The sequence below is a fragment of the Melanerpes formicivorus genome, unplaced genomic scaffold (assembly GCF_026170545.1).
Source record: "Melanerpes formicivorus ecotype bairdi unplaced genomic scaffold, bMelFor1.0.p_v2 SCAF_11, whole genome shotgun sequence".
NCBI classification, from domain to species: domain Eukaryota; kingdom Metazoa; phylum Chordata; class Aves; order Piciformes; family Picidae; genus Melanerpes; species Melanerpes formicivorus.
The window spans coordinates 12,805,502-12,823,873 of record NW_027142363.1 but is presented as its reverse complement, the minus strand read 5'-3'; the positions used below and the strand labels follow the sequence as shown (position 1 = coordinate 12,823,873).

Genomic DNA, 18,372 nt, shown 5'->3' with positions numbered 1-18,372 from the left:
AGCTGTTGGAGCCAATTAGCAAAGGTCGTTACAAATAGCTGTTCTAGCCAGCGTTGTGGTTTTTCACCAGGGCTTGTTTTCCTTGTCTTTAATGTGGAGTCAGGAGGTGATCTGACAGTTCACTGCTCCCATCCCACTTCTCACCCCATGCACCCCAAGATGAGGGACGATCCCCTAAAGACCAGGATCCAACAGAAGACCCTGCACCCAGCTTCAATGAACATACTCAGCCCCTGTCCCATGTGCTCCAGCCAGCCAGTGACCAGAGCTACAATACAGTTGCCCTCACATGGCAGAGACACTTGCTTTATAAATTATGGTAGCTTTTTATTTTTCAGGGATTAAAAGATAGCCTTTTGGTGTGGGGCTTGCTTTCATTAAAGTCTTTTGTGTCCCCTCAAGGATAAAGTGTGGAGAAACTTTCAGGTTATAAAGAAGAAGATTTTATGTATTTTATATAAAAGGCAGAGTTTAAGGGTTGCAGAGTACTTGCTCTAATGGGTTTTGAATGTTGCAATAATAAGGATTCTTTCCATCCCTTCCCTTGTGTCATTCACTGGGACAACTTACCGTTAGGGATTTTTCCTTAGCTTTCAGCAACTTTCTCTTCTTTCCATCTAAGTCTCCTAGTTATTGCAGACTACTGTAGTTTATTGTGTGTACTTGCAGTACAGAGGTTTATGTATCTCTGTGTGTGTAGAGCTATGTCCATGCAGTATGTGTATGAACATGTCATTTTATTTACTTTATACCCTAAATAATACTTTTTCTGTGCTTTACACCCTTCTAAGTGCTTGCAGGATGTGAAAAACATGCCATGTACTCATTACTTGTCAAAGGACAAGCTCTTCAAGCTGTCCTCCTAAACTTGTTACTCAAGCCTGGTAGCTACACACTCCTCATATCACCTGCTTGCTGTACACCAAGGGACTGCAGTGAGTGTGGTGCTGCAGCAGCCCCTGAGTCCATCAGGAAGGTGGCTGCAGCTGAGGCTCCACTCACATCTCTCACACTATCTCTTGCCAATGGTGAGACAGTATTTCATTTTTTAACACATGGGGGAAGCATGCAGGTGCACAAGGGAGGCAGTGTTTTTGCAGCACATGGTTGCAGTGGGGAGCCAGGGGGAGAAAATTACTCTTTCTATAGCCTCACGGTTGCAGCTATGTGAGCTGGAAGCCTCAACGCTGGTATTTTGCATCACCACTTAGACCTTGAAGATTGACTCAGATTGGCCTATAAAAAGGCCTTCCAGCAATCCTCCATATAAAGCCCCAAATGGGACCTGCACTGACAGAGATGCCTCTCTCCTTGAGGCTGGCCCAGAGCATCCTCTGAAATGTTGTGAGCCCTCTGTTATGGGCACTTCCATGTGTCGATCTGCTAAGCAGACATGTTCACAGTACCTGCTCCAGTGCTGGAAGGGTGCAAGCATGAGGGCAAGGAGGAGGCAGGGACTGGAGGCGGGAGAGAAAGGTCCAAGGCAAGCAAAGATGGGGCACAGAGCTTTCATGGGAGCTGCACTCTGGGGAGAAGCATCATGGTCCAGCCCAAATAAAGCCCCAAATACCCTGTTTTTCTTATGCCTCCATTCATTGTCTCTTTTCAGTTCACAGCTACCCTCCCAAAATCAGAGCAGGTTGTAATCACATTTTTCTGAACTGAGGCTGTTTCTCTTTGCTGATCTGGGTACCGTGTAAGAGCAGATGAAAGCAAGCATCTCTGCCTCAGACAGTTTCCCAGCTTTAAAAAGCCAAGTCAGAGACAAGAAATGGGCACGTAGGCAGTGAGACAGACTGGCAGGTTAGCCAGTGTTCTGACATGGCAGCAGCTCGTGCCAAGTTTTTGTAGGTACCACAGCAAAGGAGGAATTGGAGGAGGATGCTGGGACAGTATTGCAGGTGTGCCACAAAACAAGGGTAGCAAAGGGGAAGGGTAGAGTTATGTCTTTGAAAAAATCTCCTAAGAGGTTTTGTAACAACACAGGGCACCACAAGCTGAAGAGTGGTGCACTTGGCCCTTTGATCCTAAAAGGCAGATGATAAGCAGGCTTGGACGGGCTGTGAGCCTGTCTTTACTCTGTCAAGGCAGCACCACAGGTATGTGGCTACGCTGCTTGCTTAGAGGTCTGCATGGGGATCAGAGGAAAAGCTCCGTGTGCTGGGCACTGCAGAGTTGGCAAACAGTACAAGTGGTTATCTCCCTGTTGCCCCACTGGCACCATGGTAATTCTGGGTCTTGTCTTCAGTGATGAACCTGTTAGGTGTGTGTATTAATTGTGGTCCTCCCAAGTGAGTGGGTGCTGTACATAGTCACTGGCTCTTCTCCAAAGGATGCAGTGCAGAGAAGTCCTTTCTGACTTCTACGAGTCAGCACTTGATACCTCTCTGCATGGATCTCCAAAGGAGCCTGCTGGTATCTTTATCTCTTGCCATCATCAGCTTGTTTTGCTTTTATCTACCCTTACTTTTCCATCAGTGGAAGAAGCTGTTCCTTGAAAGACAGCTGTAGTCAATGGCTTAGAGTTTATGTTGCTGTGATTACCTTTGATTTCATTTTGCAGTTACCAGAAATGTGAACACAATGCCATCTGCCCCTATGAATTTCACAGAAAGTGAAGTGGCAAAAAAATAAATAAATTAGGGTTTCTCTTGTGGGAAGGCAAAAGCCACATGCACCACTAATTCCACCACAATCATTCCTTGGTTGCTGATGATAGGCAGGCTGGAGGTAAATGGGGCACTCTGCTGGGCCACAGATAGGGCTCCCTGACCTCAGTTTTTTCCAACAGCATCTCATTATTTCTTTATTTTTTCTCTTATTCCCAACACCTTTTTTTTTTTGTTGCTGCTGTTGTTGTTTTGCATTTGACAGCATAGCAGAGAAGTTCAATGTTGCCATCCACATAGTATGGCCAGCAGGAGCAGGGAAGTCATTCTGCCCCTGTACTCAGCACTGGTTAGGCCACACTTTGACTACTGTGTCCAGTTCTGGGCCCCTCAGTTTAGGAAAGATGTTGACTTGCTGGAACGTGTCCAGAGAAGGGCAACAAAGCTGGTGAGGGGTTTGGAGCACAAGCCCTATGAGGAGAGGCTGAGGGAGCTGGGGTTGCTTAGCCTGGAGAAGAGGAGGCTCAGGGGAGACCTTCTTGCTGTCTACAACTACCTGAAGGGAGGTTGTGGCCAGGTGGGGTTTGGTCTCTTCTCCCAGGCAAGCAGCACCAGAACAAGAGGACACAGTCTCAAGCTGTACCAGGGGAGGTTTAGGCTGGATGTTAGGAAGAAGTTCTTCATAGAAAGAGTGATTGGCCATTGGAATGTGCTGCCCAGGGAGGTGGTGGAGTCACCATCACTGGAGGTGTTTAGGAAGAGACTGGATGAGGCACTTGGAGTCATGGTTTTCGTTGATTAGATGATGTTGGAGGATAGGTTGGACTCGATGATCTTGAAGGTCTTTTCCAACCTGATTAAGTCTATTGTATTCTATTCTATTCTATTCTATTCTATTCTATTCCATTCTATTCCATTCTATTCCATTCCATTCCATTCCATTCCATTCCATTCCATTCCATTCCATTCCATTCCATTCTCCTCTATTCTAGTGCCAAAATCAGCAGCCATGCTGAGGGAAAGGAGTATGGTGAAGGCCTGATGGAGCATGAGAAAAAGCTTTGTCTACACCTGTCCTTCCCTGGATGGAGCAATTGTTATTGTTTGGTGTTTTTTTAACCTTCTTCCTAGACAGCATTTCTTTACATTAATACAATAGCAGATTGAAGAGAAGCACAAGAAATCTTAAAACACTGAAGTCCAACCAAAGCCTAGTGTAAGCATGAGACAGACATCTTTTTGTTCTGGCTAAGGTACTTGGTCAAGGCTACAGTTTTATTTCATCAAAAAGTACAGTCCTAAACATATTAGATTTAACCACATATCTGTAGCCTCCTGAGGGGCTCTGTCTCTACCCTCATTGTTCAGGGGTCTTTGCAAAGCTCTGCCTCTTCTGATTCAGCACAAATTCATATCCTCCAAGAGGTAATTTCAGCTTCAGAATATCAAGTTGCATGCTCAGATCAGATTTTCCAGTTTTGGCCGTAGGGAAAAACTTGTGGGTTGGGTTCTACCTTTGGGATCCTCAGTAGAAATGGTGCTTAGGCATGAACTGTAAACTTCTATCAGTAGGTTTTAAAACAGACTGTATGGTGGCTTATTGTCTATTCCCCACCATCTAATTTACAATACAAATGGATTTCTTCTGATAAGGATTTTCCAGATGACTACAAAAGCCATTACTTATTAACTCAAGTCACTGTCAAAAATAGATGTTGTCTTTATGGCACTAGCTAAAGAGGGTCACTATTAAAACACCTCTGCAGTGTGTTGGTGTCTCAGATAGTTTCATTTTCTTAACAGAAAGCCATACAGAGGATGCCTTGTATTAATGACTGGCCTGACAGAGGGCCATGAATCCCTGGCCATTCCACAGGTATTTCATTAAAACCCAAGAGGTATCACTTCTTCTTGAGAATTTGTCATATAGTCTTTGGAGCAGTTTCAGACCATCCCTTTAAATGAAGATAAACCCATCCTAGACTGTTTGTGGGAATCCCTGATCTTCTAGATGCAAAGCCATCAAGCTGCCATCAAATGGCAGTGTTTTCAGATTGGATGTTAGGAAGAAGTTCTATACAGAAAGTGATTGCCCATTGGAATGGGCTGCCCAAGGACGTGGTGGAGTCACTGTCATTGGAGGTGCTCAGGAGGAGACTTGATGGGGTACTTGGTGCCATGGGTTAGTTGTTTAGGTGGGTTGGATTGGTTGATGGGTTGGATGCAATGATCTTGAAGGTCTCTTCCAACCTGGTTTGGTTTATTCTAAAGTTTATTCTAAAGTTTTAGGATAAAGGATACTTGGCAGATGGTGCAGTAGCTCTTTTAATAAAGGCCATGACTCAAATAAATGGGCTCTCCTCTTTTCTTAAGATTATTGAAGTTGGTTGTATAGATTGGGAGGCCTTGAAGGCCATGCAACCGCTGGCAAATCTGGAACTACAAATCCTCTGTGCACCAACCAGATAAATCAGAAGCAGCAAGTGTACATCTCTCCTTAGAGAGCACAGCTGATACCTGACATGTCTTTAAAAGAGAGAATGCAATTCATGTACCTGTCCCTTGTCCTTTTAAGAGCAGGCTGTGAGAGAGAAGCCAGGAAGGATCTTGCCTGAGAAAAGACAGTTGCTAGCTGTGCCTTGAAATGAGCTGCCCAATAGGCACAGGAAACCCATGCTAGTTTAAGGCATCAACCAATGATCACACCTAGCTCACATCCTCATCAACTCTCAGAGCAACAGGAGGGTGCAACTGCTCAAGTTTTCTTTACCCTAGTTTGGAAAGCTGAGTTGTTTACTCTAGATATGTTCTATCATCCGTGCTGGTGATTTGAATGTATGGCTTCCCAGAAACGGCAGGGCAAAGGCTGCTGATTGCGGGCTTGGTGCATGTCTCTGGGTAATCAGGAGTTTTTTAATGCATTGCTAGAGCATGTATTTTTAACAGTCTCTGAAATGTAAACTTTTGAATACTATGAATTGCTATGAATCAGCCTTGGGTAAGCTTGCAGCTGAGGAAATCAGGAAACACATGGTGCTCTGCAGCCTGTTGGTCCTCTTTGGGGACCTGACTAATGCAGGCACTAAGAGTGACTCTTTGGAGCAGTACCTGCTGCTGTCCTGATATGCCTAACAGAAGGTTAGGAGCAGGTGGTGGGAGACACTGATAAGTTGATATGATAGTACTGCTCAAGTAGATGATGTTTTCTCCTGTTGTATGAAAGGAAGCTGCCAGGGAGCAGCCTCCTTTGCTCTGAGGACAGGTGCATTCACTGTGTTTGGGAGATGCGATTGTGACCAAATGACCAAAATGGGGCAGATGACACAGAGAGCAGTGAATGTTTGTTATTGGAAAAGAGGCATATAAGATGTGAAGACAGATAGACATAGAATCAAATTATGTTAGTTCCACTTTAAAACAAACAAATAAAAAATATCTCAGTTCTGTCAAACAGATTTCTCACTGTGCTGAATTAGATGTCTTTTCTTTTTGGTATGAAATAATTCCTTCCCTGATGCAGACAATATGATTGCCATAAGGACCACAAATAGCTGTGAAGTTCACACTGTAGAAATTTCTGGAGGATCAGCAATACCAGCCTGACTCTTCTCCTTGCAAATTTGCCCCTGCCTCTTCAGGTCAAGCCTTCAAATTCAGCTCTTTAGAGTCTGCATTTAGAGCAGATAAAAGCAAACTATGAAAACAGAACTATAAAAAAACAAGCAGTAGTGCCTGGACAAGGATGCTTGGACAAAGTTTCCCCTCTGGATGAGTTCCTGTGGGGAAGGAAAAGCACAAAGAGAATGAAAAGGTTTTGTAGGGATTAGGAGGAACCACAAGGAGTAGGAGAAAAAAAAAAAAAAGGATGGTGTTTTTGTGGGGAAGGGATATCAGCAGAAGAGGAGAAAGAGAAATAGAAAACATGGGGAGGAAGGGAGGAAAGAAGGCACTGAAGAAGGACCTCCTGGGACAGGCAGGGAGTTAAGGCACAACTTTGCCCTCCATATCTCCAACACAAAAACCTCTCTTCAGGCTTTTGCTTCTTTGAAGTGTAAAACAAGTTTGTGTCTCCCCAACAGCTACAAAAAGGGTCTCCCACAAGCTTCCTCCTACTACAGCCCTGCTGCTACACAGAAAGTTTGGTCTTTTCTGTGAACACGCAAGTCTCAGTGAGCTTTAAAACTGAAGATCCAGCTATGGGGTTTGCATGTTTACACTGTCTGGAAGCTAGTTCCTATTATTTTATCATTCTGATGCCACAGCTTCCTAGTCAGTACAAAAAATTGGCACGCTATATTAGGCAAAGAGATTAGCTACAGATCTGAGTCCATTTCCCCAGATATGGGGTAGCAGAAATAAAGCTGCTTGTCTTTGTCCTTGCTGTAGCACCCCTTTGAGTGTGGGTGACTCCTGTCAAAAGCCACTGTTGAGCTGGCTCAAGTTTGGGTATGTTTTTGCTCAATGATAAATTGACAGTGTGGTGTCATGGAAAGTGTTGAGAATGAAAGTTTGATAGTTCTCAATTCACAGATTCACAGAGCGCATCACGTTGGAAGGAACCCTCACAGGTGATCTTGTCCCACTTCCCTGCAGTGAGCAGGGACACCTCCAACTAGATCAGGCAAGAAATCGTTCAGGAAATCAAAACTATTATATAATATACTATTAGGTCAATGGTTGGAATTGATGGTCTTAGAGGTCTTTTCCAAATGCAACAACTTTATGAGTCTATGCTCAAAATGTATATAAATCAAAAACAAACCACCAACACCCTTTCTCTACAAAATCCCAAATCTATGGTAGGAGACAAGGAGGTTTATATGGTCAATGATTCTTTCTTAAATAGTGCAAAAAAAAGCCCCAATTCAGAATTTTACAAGGCCCCCTTAATCCAGTAACACCTGCTAAAGGACATCCAATACCCACTCTTTAGCTGGGAGGGCACAAACAAAAGAGAGCGTGGGGCACAGGACTCATGTTACAGGCCAGCTGCTTGCTAAGCTGGTTAGGCTTCTGGAGGAAAAAGGTCCAGATCACTTTTGTGGCTTTCAACTGAGTTTATCTAAAAGCTGAGGCGGGGTGGGAGTGTGTGTGTGTGTAAACTGTATGTGTAAGTGCTGAAGAAGAAGAGCTAGTTTATAAGCAAGCTGAGAAAAATGTCTAAACATTGATTTTTTGCATCTTGCTCACTAGCGTTAGCATGAGGTTTCAAATGTTAGGTAGTCTTTATTCACTGTGTACAATTCATTCTTCCATAGGAAACAGGCCACAACTGACTGTGATAGGAGGTTATGGTGCTAGCTCTAAAGTGGAATGCAATATTTGGTCTGCATAGGGGCACAACATCACATTTCCAGAGGTTCCAGAGGGAACTAGGAGTCCATCTTCCACTTTTACTGGGGCTTAGGTGCCAAGCTTGCTCCACATTCTTTCTAAATCCAAGACTGGGAGAGAGTCTCAGCTCCAGAAGGATGCTGCACTGCCACTTGCCCAGAGAGAAGCCAACTCACCCAATGTTGATGGAAGTGCTGTGGAAAGAGAAGACAGGTTTATGAGAAAATCTTTTTCATCTTGTCTGATCTCAGCTTGAAATGAGTGTGGCTTTGACTGCTTCAGATTTTACCCACAATTTCAGATAGAATGGAGCTGGAAGTATTTTGTGCACCTTGTGATTGAAAAAGCAGAATCCTCATAACCTGGAAGCATAAACATACCAGGTCCATCCAAAAGTCCATCTGGCCCTGTATCTGCTCCGCAAGAAAGGTGACCTGCAGGTGCTTAAGGAAAATGTGTGAAAACCATGCTATGAGTTCCCTGACTTCATTAGGAACTTCTTCTGCCATAAACTTGCATAGCTGCTTTCCAAATTTTTGACATTCCCCAGAGGGCTGTGAATTAAATTATGCATTGTATGAAAAATATAGACTCCTGTGATAGCTGGTGCTCAACATTTACATGGGTAGATTAAATAGCTGGTACAATTCTCCAGCTCTATCAGTCCTCCATCATTTTTCTTAAGGCACTTGTGGTTTTATTCCTCAAATAAATTGAAGAGGGCTTGGATGGATGTGTCCTCTTCAGAGACACGAGTAGATAATAGATTTGTATGTAGAGTAATGGGGGAAAAAACAATAATGCATTTGTTTGGTAGAAAAGCCTCATTTTTTTGGAGTCTAGGTGCTTAGAAATGCTAACTGCGTAAGAAATGGAGGTTCTGAAAACCCTAAAAGGCTCTTTGGCTTCAAATACACATGCAAGTGATTGTTGTCTGTGAAAGTGTAATGCTAAAAATATACTGAATTTATCTATTCTTTTTTTTTCTTTAAAACTCATTACAGTGCTGGTTTTAAAGAGAAATGACAAGTCATAGGCTAGGGGGAGTGGTTGGGGTTTTGTTTGCTGCTTTTTTTTTCCTGTGGAAGTGTGAATAAGTTTTTTTTCCCCCCACTTAGTTCCTTCCTCATGTGTGCCCCAAAATTAATGATTGGAGGTTACCAGCTTTTGGGTTTTTTCTCCTTTTTGACTCAGATTTTCACTGAAGAAGTTTATAAAGCCATAGTTCCAGAGACAGAGATGCACATTTGCTTTAATCAATCTGTAATTCTTCAAAATCAAGGAAGTTTAGCAGAGTGGCAGAACAGTAAAAGAAAAATTAAGGTAGATGGGAGAAAAGAATCAAGAATGCATTCAATGTATTGCACGCAACAGAGAGGAGGAAAAATGGAAAGGGAAAGTAAAACTTTAAGGTAGAAATTGTATTTTTAAGCTACTGGTGAGAGGGCCCAGATGGTCTGTTTCAACATATTTCAGGTGTTTGGGGAAATTTTTTTTCTGTTTTTGACCACTTGATCTCCTCCAATGAAAGGCTACAATCAATTTAAACTGCTTGCAGTATGTTTTAAGTATAAAAAAATGGGGGGGGGAAGGAGGGGAAGCTAATCTACCAATTGTATTAAAGAGAAGGGGAAAAAGTTTCAAGGAAAGATGACCAAAACATCCCAGTGAAAATGGTTTACCTGAGGTTAGAAGTAAATGAATCCCCACACATGTTCTCCTTGGTTTTAGAATAGAATAGAGTAGAGTAGAGTAGAGTAGAGTAGAATAGGAATAGAATAGAATAGAATAGAATAGAATAGAATAGAATAGAATAGAATAGAATAGAATAGAATAGAATAGAATAGAATAGAATAGACCAGGTTGGAAGAGACCTTCAAGATCATCACATCCAACCCATCATCCAACACCACCTAATTAACTAAACCATGCAACCAAGCACCCTACCAAGTCTCCTCCTAAACACCTCCAATGATGGCAACTCCACCACCTGCCCAGGCAGCACATTCCAATGGGCAATCACTCACCCTGTGAAGAATTTCTTCCTAACATCCAGTCTGAACCTCCCCTGGTGCAGCTTGAGACTGTGTCCTCTTGTTCTGGTGCTGGTTGCCTGGGAGAACAGACCAGCCCCTGCCTGTCTCCAACCTCCCTTCAGGTTATGGCAGAGGTGTCATTTTGGTCAGTAATTCCCATTACTGAGCACCCTGGTAACTTTAAAGGGAATGGTAACTCTGGCCAGCGACAGAGTCAGCATAATGGCACTATGTTCTGTAGAAAATGTAGGAAAAAATGATGGATTGATTTTCATTTGTGCTCATAGTTTGAATATAAATATTAATTTGAACTTCAGAAGTCAATACCAGAAGCAAATACCAAAGAGAGCAACAAAATCACTTGCCTGAGGAATGTGGGTTTTTAAGTATTTTATTTGTTGTAACACTTCATAGTAAACACACTTTACATTTGTTGCACAGGCCAAAGCTTAAACATGAACAATCATGGCTTTCATCCCTAGGTCTTCCTTTACAGTAGATAGTGCAGCTGCCAAGTATGGCAAATAACTTCACATCTCTCAACTTCAGGGCAAAGGATGGGGGTTTGCACAAGCCTTTGGGTGGGTAACAATGTTGTGTTGATGTGGAAGCCACTAGAAGAAGTGGAAAAGTTTATCTGGAAAAAGCTTCTGTGCTTTCTCCTGGCCACCTTGCCCCCTAGCATTAAGACATCCCACTGGAACAGCAGTTTAGTGAGCAGGGGCATGAAGTTACTTCCTTGCTGGTACCTGAGCCCCCATGTTTCTCCCTTGAGTTTCTGACCATCAAAATTAGTCTATGCTCAGTAACCCCACATGCATAGAGATGGATTAGCAAACCATTCTTTAATTTTTCAGAACAAACTTAACTGTGGAAACAAATTGGACCATGGTCTGGCCAAACTGGTGTAGGATTAAGGATGCCACGCTATTTTCCCTCCCATAGATCGAGTTTCCATTTGACACTCTTCTACGTTCTTTAGGACAAACAGTAAAACCACTGATAATTGCCTGTTATTCAATGCACACACGACCAGCTTTTGCTGTGAGACTCATGCATCTGCCTTTCTATTACCATCAGGAGATTTATGGGTTTTGGACCAATGGCTCTTTTTATGTACATGTCTGTTTGATGCCCTGCGACAGTGAAATTCCACCTTGCCCTCTAAGCCTGTTCTGTTCAAACCCATTAATTATGATGCCATAATCACTAGAGCTTGTTCATTTGGTTTAGCAGCATGTGCTCTCTTGCTGGTCAGACTATACGTGAGCAGGTATGGGGATATATGGAGTGAGTTTTTGCTGGGCCTCCAAAAGGATCCTTGGGAAAAGATGGAGTCCCGGAGAAGTAGGGATTGCAAAGGTTGTAGCAATACACCTCTGGCTTGTGACAGCTGGGTCTGTGGCCAAGGAGCTCTAGCAGAGACATAGAATCAGAGAATCACAGATTCAACAAGGTTGGAAGAGACCTCCAATATCATTAAGTCCAACCAATCACCCAACACTAATTAATGAGACCATGGCACCAAGTGCCTTATCCACTCTTTTCTTAAACACCTCTGGGGACATCAACCCCACCACCTCCCTGGGCAGCCCATTCCAGTGGGCAGTCACTCTTTCTCTGAAGAACTTCTTTCTAAGATCAAGCCTAAACTTCCCCCTGCACAACTTGAGACTGTGTCCTCTCATTCTTTTGCTGGTTGCCTGGGAGAAGAGAGCAACCCCCGCCTGGCTACAACCACCCTTCAGGTAGTTGTAGAGAGCAGTAAGATCTCCCCTGAGCCTCCTCTTCTCCACTGGAGAAGAGGAGGTGGATGCTGGAGCGTAGAAAGAAGCAGCCAACGATCCATTTATTTCTGTGCAAGGGGATTCACTCTGTTTCACTCAGCTGCTCTGGACACAGGGACCAATGAGATTAAGAGTCTGCCCCCCGTGCAACCTGAAAGTGTTTCAAGGAGCCCTAAATCTGGCCTTATCTCACAGTGCTGGTAACCTCAAGCAAGATGAACAGACAAAGAGTGCCAAATGGGGACCTGCCACCTCCTGTTTCACTGAATGGGAAGTGAGACAGAAGGAATAAACCGTCTTGTACAAAGTCATATGGGAAGTTCCTGTGAGGCGGAGAGTTAAAGCCAAGCAGCATGCAGAGAGCTCTCTGAAAAAAGCACTGTAAGCAGAGACCTCTCTGAAAAAAACACCATAAGTGGTCAAGTCCAACCGTTCTTTTTATTTCCATTGCAGTTTAACCCAAACTGTAACAAAACCTCATGTATTTTATATAGCTTAATGCCGTATTTATTTCTTTCCACCAAAGCAGGGGAAAAAGAAAACACCACCAAACTTGGTCTTGAATGAAGCTTAACTGGATCCCAAATTTTCCTTCATATTTTCAGTGACACAAAATGTTACTTGGACCCAAGTGCTGTTGACAGAGCAGCAGAACAGCCTCTGAGATGGGGTCTGTCCTCTGGAGACAAGGGCTGCAAGCTCATGCGCAAGACCCAGAAAATGCTTTGACTCAATGGCTGGATGACTCCCACCCTGTCAGGAATTAAGTGTACAGCTCAGTATTTCACACTCAAGTTTTTGTTTGACTTTCCAGTGAGCAGCAGAGGTGTGGGCAGCAGTCTGCACATGCAAGGTTAGCCAGCAAAAAAAAAAATATTAATCATTGGGAATTATCAAGAGGCTCCAGTTGCTCTGTTTTTAAAAAGCCCAGAGTGGATGTTTTGCTCTTGGCCTCGCCATGTTTTCATAGCCACTTGGAAACTCAGCACTAGCATCATCTGCAGTGATCCAAGCTCCCCTGCTGCCAGTGTAGAATAGTTTCCTACTCTGCCTTCTTGATCACTTTATCCTGTGTAGTTTTAAATTACTCAAGCTATGGTGCTTCCTACCACTTCCCTTGGGATAGAAGTTTGCAGTCTAAATGGGCTATATGGTAGCAAATTTTCCTCCTATTCAGCTTAATTTGTTTCCCCTTGATTTCATCCCATAATGCCTATTCCAGAGAGAGGCAATGTTGTTGAAGCAGAGGGAAGCAGCCAGAAAGGCTGGCAGGACTTGTGTCAGCACCCCTTGTTGATGGAAAGTGTGACTGCTTTTCGTAACACAGGTGCATTACTTGGATGCGATGACAGGTCCAAACCCCTCTGTTACCCTCTCCAACATCATTTTAAGAAAGCAATATGGAGCAAAGCCAAGGCTTTCCCTACCACAGTCTTATTTCCTCTCCTTCCAACAGTTTCTTTTTCTTTAACCAGGCAAAGGGAATCAACTTCAGACCTGTGGTGTGCACTGACCTCCCATTTTTAATTGTTTTCCTACCGTGAAAAGGTTTCTCATTCCTCACTGTTTCAATCACAACATCACCCTGTCCTCTGTCCTCCCAAGCATACCATGTAACTCCTTCCCTAAAACGTGCATTCTGCTTTAGTAATAGAAAAATAGGGAAAAAAGAGGGGGGAAAAAAGGTAGTCTAGGTCATTTGTACAGGTTTCTAAACTATCTTAGCTTGGGGAAGGGGAAAGAGGTTAACTCCCTTAATTTCTGAACTTTTTTGTTTTTCAAAGAAGAAAAAGCAGCATTCTGAACTGAGAGGGAGAGGAAGAAATCTTGCTTAGAGGTGGTTCTAAAACATGCTAGCTTTAAAATAGGTTGCTTGCAGATTGCATGTTATGTGTGGAAAGCATGTCAGTGTGGTATGAAGTTGTTATTGGTACTGGATGGAGATGACCTCAGCCAATGGCTTTGCCACTCACAAGCAGTGCAAACTTTTCTACAATCATCAGTTAATTTCATATGTAATATATTACAAATTGTATGTATGTGTTATGTTTACATATTGCTATTATATATAGCAAGAAAAGCAGCTACAGCCCTTACTCCCATCTTAGATGAAACTCTCATGCCTGGTTTTCCAGTGCTGATAACAGGCAAAGCTCAATGGCTGTAGGCTAGGAAGGAAGTGAACTGCGTAGATGTGTGGCTGAGAGGCTTCCAGGAGTGTTACAGTTCTCTGAGTCCTCTCCGAGGGACTTTACTCGAGGGACCTATGTAAAGACTTCACAGAGCTCTTTGCAAATCATCATGCATGCCCTGCGCAGCAAGCTTCTCATTGCTGTACTCCCATGCTGTGAGGAAAGATCGAGGTCCACTTGCTCACATGCCTGTGGTTTGTCTAAAGGCACTGCTGGCTGTCTACAGCTATGTGCAATGGCATAACTGCCCCCAGCTGCCTGCCCCACCTTGTGCTAGAACTGGCTATCATGGAACTCAACCAACTGCAGCTCCTGGTGCCTGCATATCTCCCAGCCCTGGCACAGAGGCAGCAGCCCCCTGCAGAGGGACATGGAAGAGAGGCAAAGACTTTAAATCCTAGAATTGATAGGGGTTTTCTGGAATGCTCTTAAATCACTAGGTGAACAAATGGGCTTTTGTTTTTCTGCCTTTTGGTTTTTTTTCCTTTTCCAAGAGCATGGAAGTAGACCAAGGAGGGCACAGACCATGAGAAACCGTTCTGCCCTTGTGCCCACAAGATAAAAGAGGTCATCCTGGTAGCCAGAGAGAGTCTCATTGCAAAGCCCAAGCTGTAACAGACAATAAAATCAGGATTTTAACTTTGGGCATCTTCAGCTTGAGAGGAGTGTTTTGTTTCAAGAGCTTAACTTTGTGGAAATTGTCAGAAAGATGAAAGCTACTAAACTGTGTTCAACTAGTTCAGCTGTGTTGAAGGGAGAATGCAGGACAATAAAGGGGAGAGTAACTTGCTAAAACAAAACCACATTTTTTCGTGCTGCTTTATGAACTGGATACTGTGCGACGACATGTTTCTTGTACCAAAGCAAGTTGACTGTGTTGTCTAGTCTGGTCTAGAGAAGAGTTTACACAGCTAGAAGTGCAGAGCTTGTACAGTACCTTTATTCAAGGAGGTGTTGCCAGTGTCCAGGCAGGACTTCTGAGCATGTCAGGACACAGCTGCACAACATATTTGTGGACTGTGCACCCTTAAAATGCCCGCAGGTACCAGACAAGCCGTGTGAAGAGGAACTGCATTTTAGAAGTGAGACATGGGATAAATAATCATGTTATCTCAGTGTCCGGTAAGTAACCCACTGGGCATTTGTTGTAAAAATGTGAGGATTTATTTTATTTTCTTCCCTTTTTTCTTCTTTTTTTCCTTTTTTTTTTTTCCTTTCCCCAGATGTGCAGACTAATTAAATTACTCAGAAAGTGGGGCAAAAATCAGTTTGATCTGACTTAAATTTGACTGAAGTCTGGAACTAAAAACGTGGTGCTTTGAAAGACAGAATAAGCAGTTTCCTGAGTCATAAATTGAGTCACACAGACCCCTAATGGTGTTTCCAGGACTGCAGACAAGCTGTTGCTCTTAAGACAAAAAAGTAAAACTTTCAAAAAAAAAATAAACTAGAGTTTGTGGCAGATTTCCAGGGAGATTTGTAATGTCCTGTGAGAGTCACTTCAAAAGTAGAGATCCTGCCCCTGCAAGCCTGCGTCTTTCCATGAAGCGACTGAAGGGAAAGTTCTGGCAATGTAGAGAAACGAGAGCTACAGCATAATATGAGTGGGTTTGCATCTGGGGAAGCCTAACAACAGAGTATGTTACTATAAGCCTGCAGTGTACTTAAAAATAAAGATGTTGTTCCCTGTGAGGTGGAATCGGCTGCCACCGTACGCACACAAGCCCTCTCACATTTGGTTATGCATGTAGTAATACAACCAAGCAAAACATCGCTGTACTTAGTTAAGCTGGGCAGCTCTCCCAGAGGCTTTTCAAAAACAGCCAGAAGGTGATTGCTACCTGTCTGTCCAGCAGCCATTCCCAAATGAAAAGAGAGCCCACAAGGAGGAGAAGTTACCACAGCTCCAGTGTGAATGGCATTAGGCAACCAAATCCAATCCAGCAAATGTTTTAGGAGTGATCAAGTGCCGCAAACTGTCTGCTAGATCAGGGAACTCTTTTGTGGAATGAGTGGGCTGCTTCATATCCTAATTATGGATTTATTTACTGGCAGTCTAAGTGGAGACTGGGCTGCCTGCATGTTCTTCAGTCTCCTTTTACCTCTGAAGCTGGTCCTTGCGAAAGGAGATGCATTGTGGGGAATGCTGAGTGGGAGAATTGTTTGCTCTCTTTTATGAGGATCTTAGTCTCCAGAGCTATCAGTGAGTCACCCTTCACAACCAATAAATTCACACAGCCACAAAAATGCTTCTTTATATTAATGCTTTGGAGCCATTGTTGATGATTTCTTACTGCAACCTGTGCCAATGCCACAGACATTCATGCTAACATGGGAGCTTCCAAGCCAGCTGGTGGAAAGTATTTAAGATAAGAAGAATTAAAAACTTGCCAGAAGGAACCCAGAGGCTCCATCTTTAATTAAAACCAAAAAAAAAAAAAAGCCAAACCCCAACAATGACAATTAAAAAGAAAACCTAGAGCAACTCTCTTACACCTCTGACTTATCTGTATTTTCTGAAGCACATCTGGTCTTTCGTCTTGGCTGTAATTCTTTTCTGGTCATCATAATTAAACTCCAAGGGGATGTGGGTCAGACAGTGTCTGTCTGATGTAGAAGTAACCCACCACCTCATTCTGCTTTCAGGTATGTTCCATGCATTCTCCTTGAGATTATGGTGGGAATTTAGTCTACAGAGGATGCTCCAAAACAACACTTAAAATATTGTTTATGCTGCCTCGTTTTCAGGTCTGTGTCCCATGATACAAGGGGATCTTTCAGTCTTGAAGCTGATTCTGAACAAGCATTGCTCCACATATCACCAGCCATGTGCTGCCTGTTCCACCATGGTGTGCCTTACTGTGTGTCTGACCCACTGTCTGACCCTCTTACCCTTTCATCACCACTCCATACTCTCCTCCCTTTTAGTCTGCAGTGATTATTCAACAGGTCTGATCTGATTATCCACACATCTCTTAGAGTACCTACAGGATCAGAGTATCAAGTGTCCAATGTGACTTGCCTTGGTTTTGTGCCTAGAAATGGAAATCCCAACCATATTGTAAGGGGTTTCATTTTACTCTCTTGAATACATTACACCACTCTTTGGCAAGGGAAACCACATTTAGAGTAGAATAGACTATACACGTGGATGTGGACCTGTCATAAAATCCACTTACGTTTCCAGGTGAAATTACCCCTGCTAAAAAGATATTATATACCATGCAGTCTGACAGCATAAGAACCTGCAGGGCTAAAAAGGCCACCACCATGGAGCTGAGCAGTGAATTATGTCTGTAGATAAACCAGAACCTGTGTTTACTCTATTTTCACCAAACTCCTTCCAGCCAATGCTGAAAATCCCATCTACTCTGTGGCCTAGTGTATGGAGAGCAAACACGAGGTTCCACTGCTGGCACTGCTCATAGGGGCTTGGGGAATCCCACATAAGCATATGCCTGGCCTTACCCAGTGCAGTGTACCTAGTTCAAGCCAGGGGCACAGAAGTGACTCTCTGACAGCTTTCACTCAAGATGAGAAGGTTAGGGGAAAAAACAAACAGATAAGGAGTTAGTTCCCAGGATGTCCTGTGGTTGCTGCTGTACAAGAGGACAGAGCTCATGAGCTGGGTCACCCCTGCAGCCTTAATCAGCTGTGAGTCTGTTTTTTACAAGCTGGATCCAGCTATATATGAGGAAAAGCCAAGGAAGGTGCATTGTGATTTCCTTTCAAATCCCTGTGCTAAACCTGGACAGGCTAGGTGGGCAGCAGCCCTGGCCCTGGGGCTGTGTATGGTCACCTCCTGCCCTCTGGTGTGCAGCACCAGGAAAGGGCATAGGGACCCTGGAGCTGTGGGAAAGGCTGTCACCATACAAGATATGAGATGCCCTACAGGCTGCCCCTTCCTGGCAGCACACCACTGGCTCCTGCCATTTGTCCAGGTGGTCAAAGTGATTGCCTGGTATGTAACTAGCCATAGCACGCAGGCTTGGGTCCAGCTACTGGATTTGGCAGTAAGCCCCAGGTCAGAAAGATCCAAAGCAAGAAACAGCAGTAGCAGCATGCAATGGCCCAGCTGAACTTGCTGACATCTAAAGCCTGAGTTTGCAAAGGTATGTAGAAAGCTGTCCCAAAGATCTATTTTTATTTTTTTTCTGTGTTAACAACTTTGTTCCCAAATGCTTAAGTAAGTGCAGCCTCTGAGGGTATTTCAGTATGAACTTGTCAGTTCCTCTGTTTCAGTGAAGGACATCTCGTCTGGATTAGCAGTTGCTCTCTGAAATGCTGCTTGTGCTTTCAGAAGATGTGATTTTCCCCTCACAATCACTTTCACAAAGCTCTCAGGTTATGTAGGGCAGAAACATTGTCCACAGCACAGCTGGGGAGGATTTCCTGAACACTTTAGGACTTTCTT

The 18,372-nt window shown here is 43.6% G+C and overlaps 1 protein-coding gene across 2 annotated transcripts in view; it reads left to right on the top strand.

The window, feature by feature from the left end:
- The window catches only part of RUNX1 (RUNX family transcription factor 1), a 178,888-nt gene that overhangs the window by 20,303 nt on the left and 140,213 nt on the right, over positions 1-18,372 (top strand). The window lies entirely within an intron of this gene.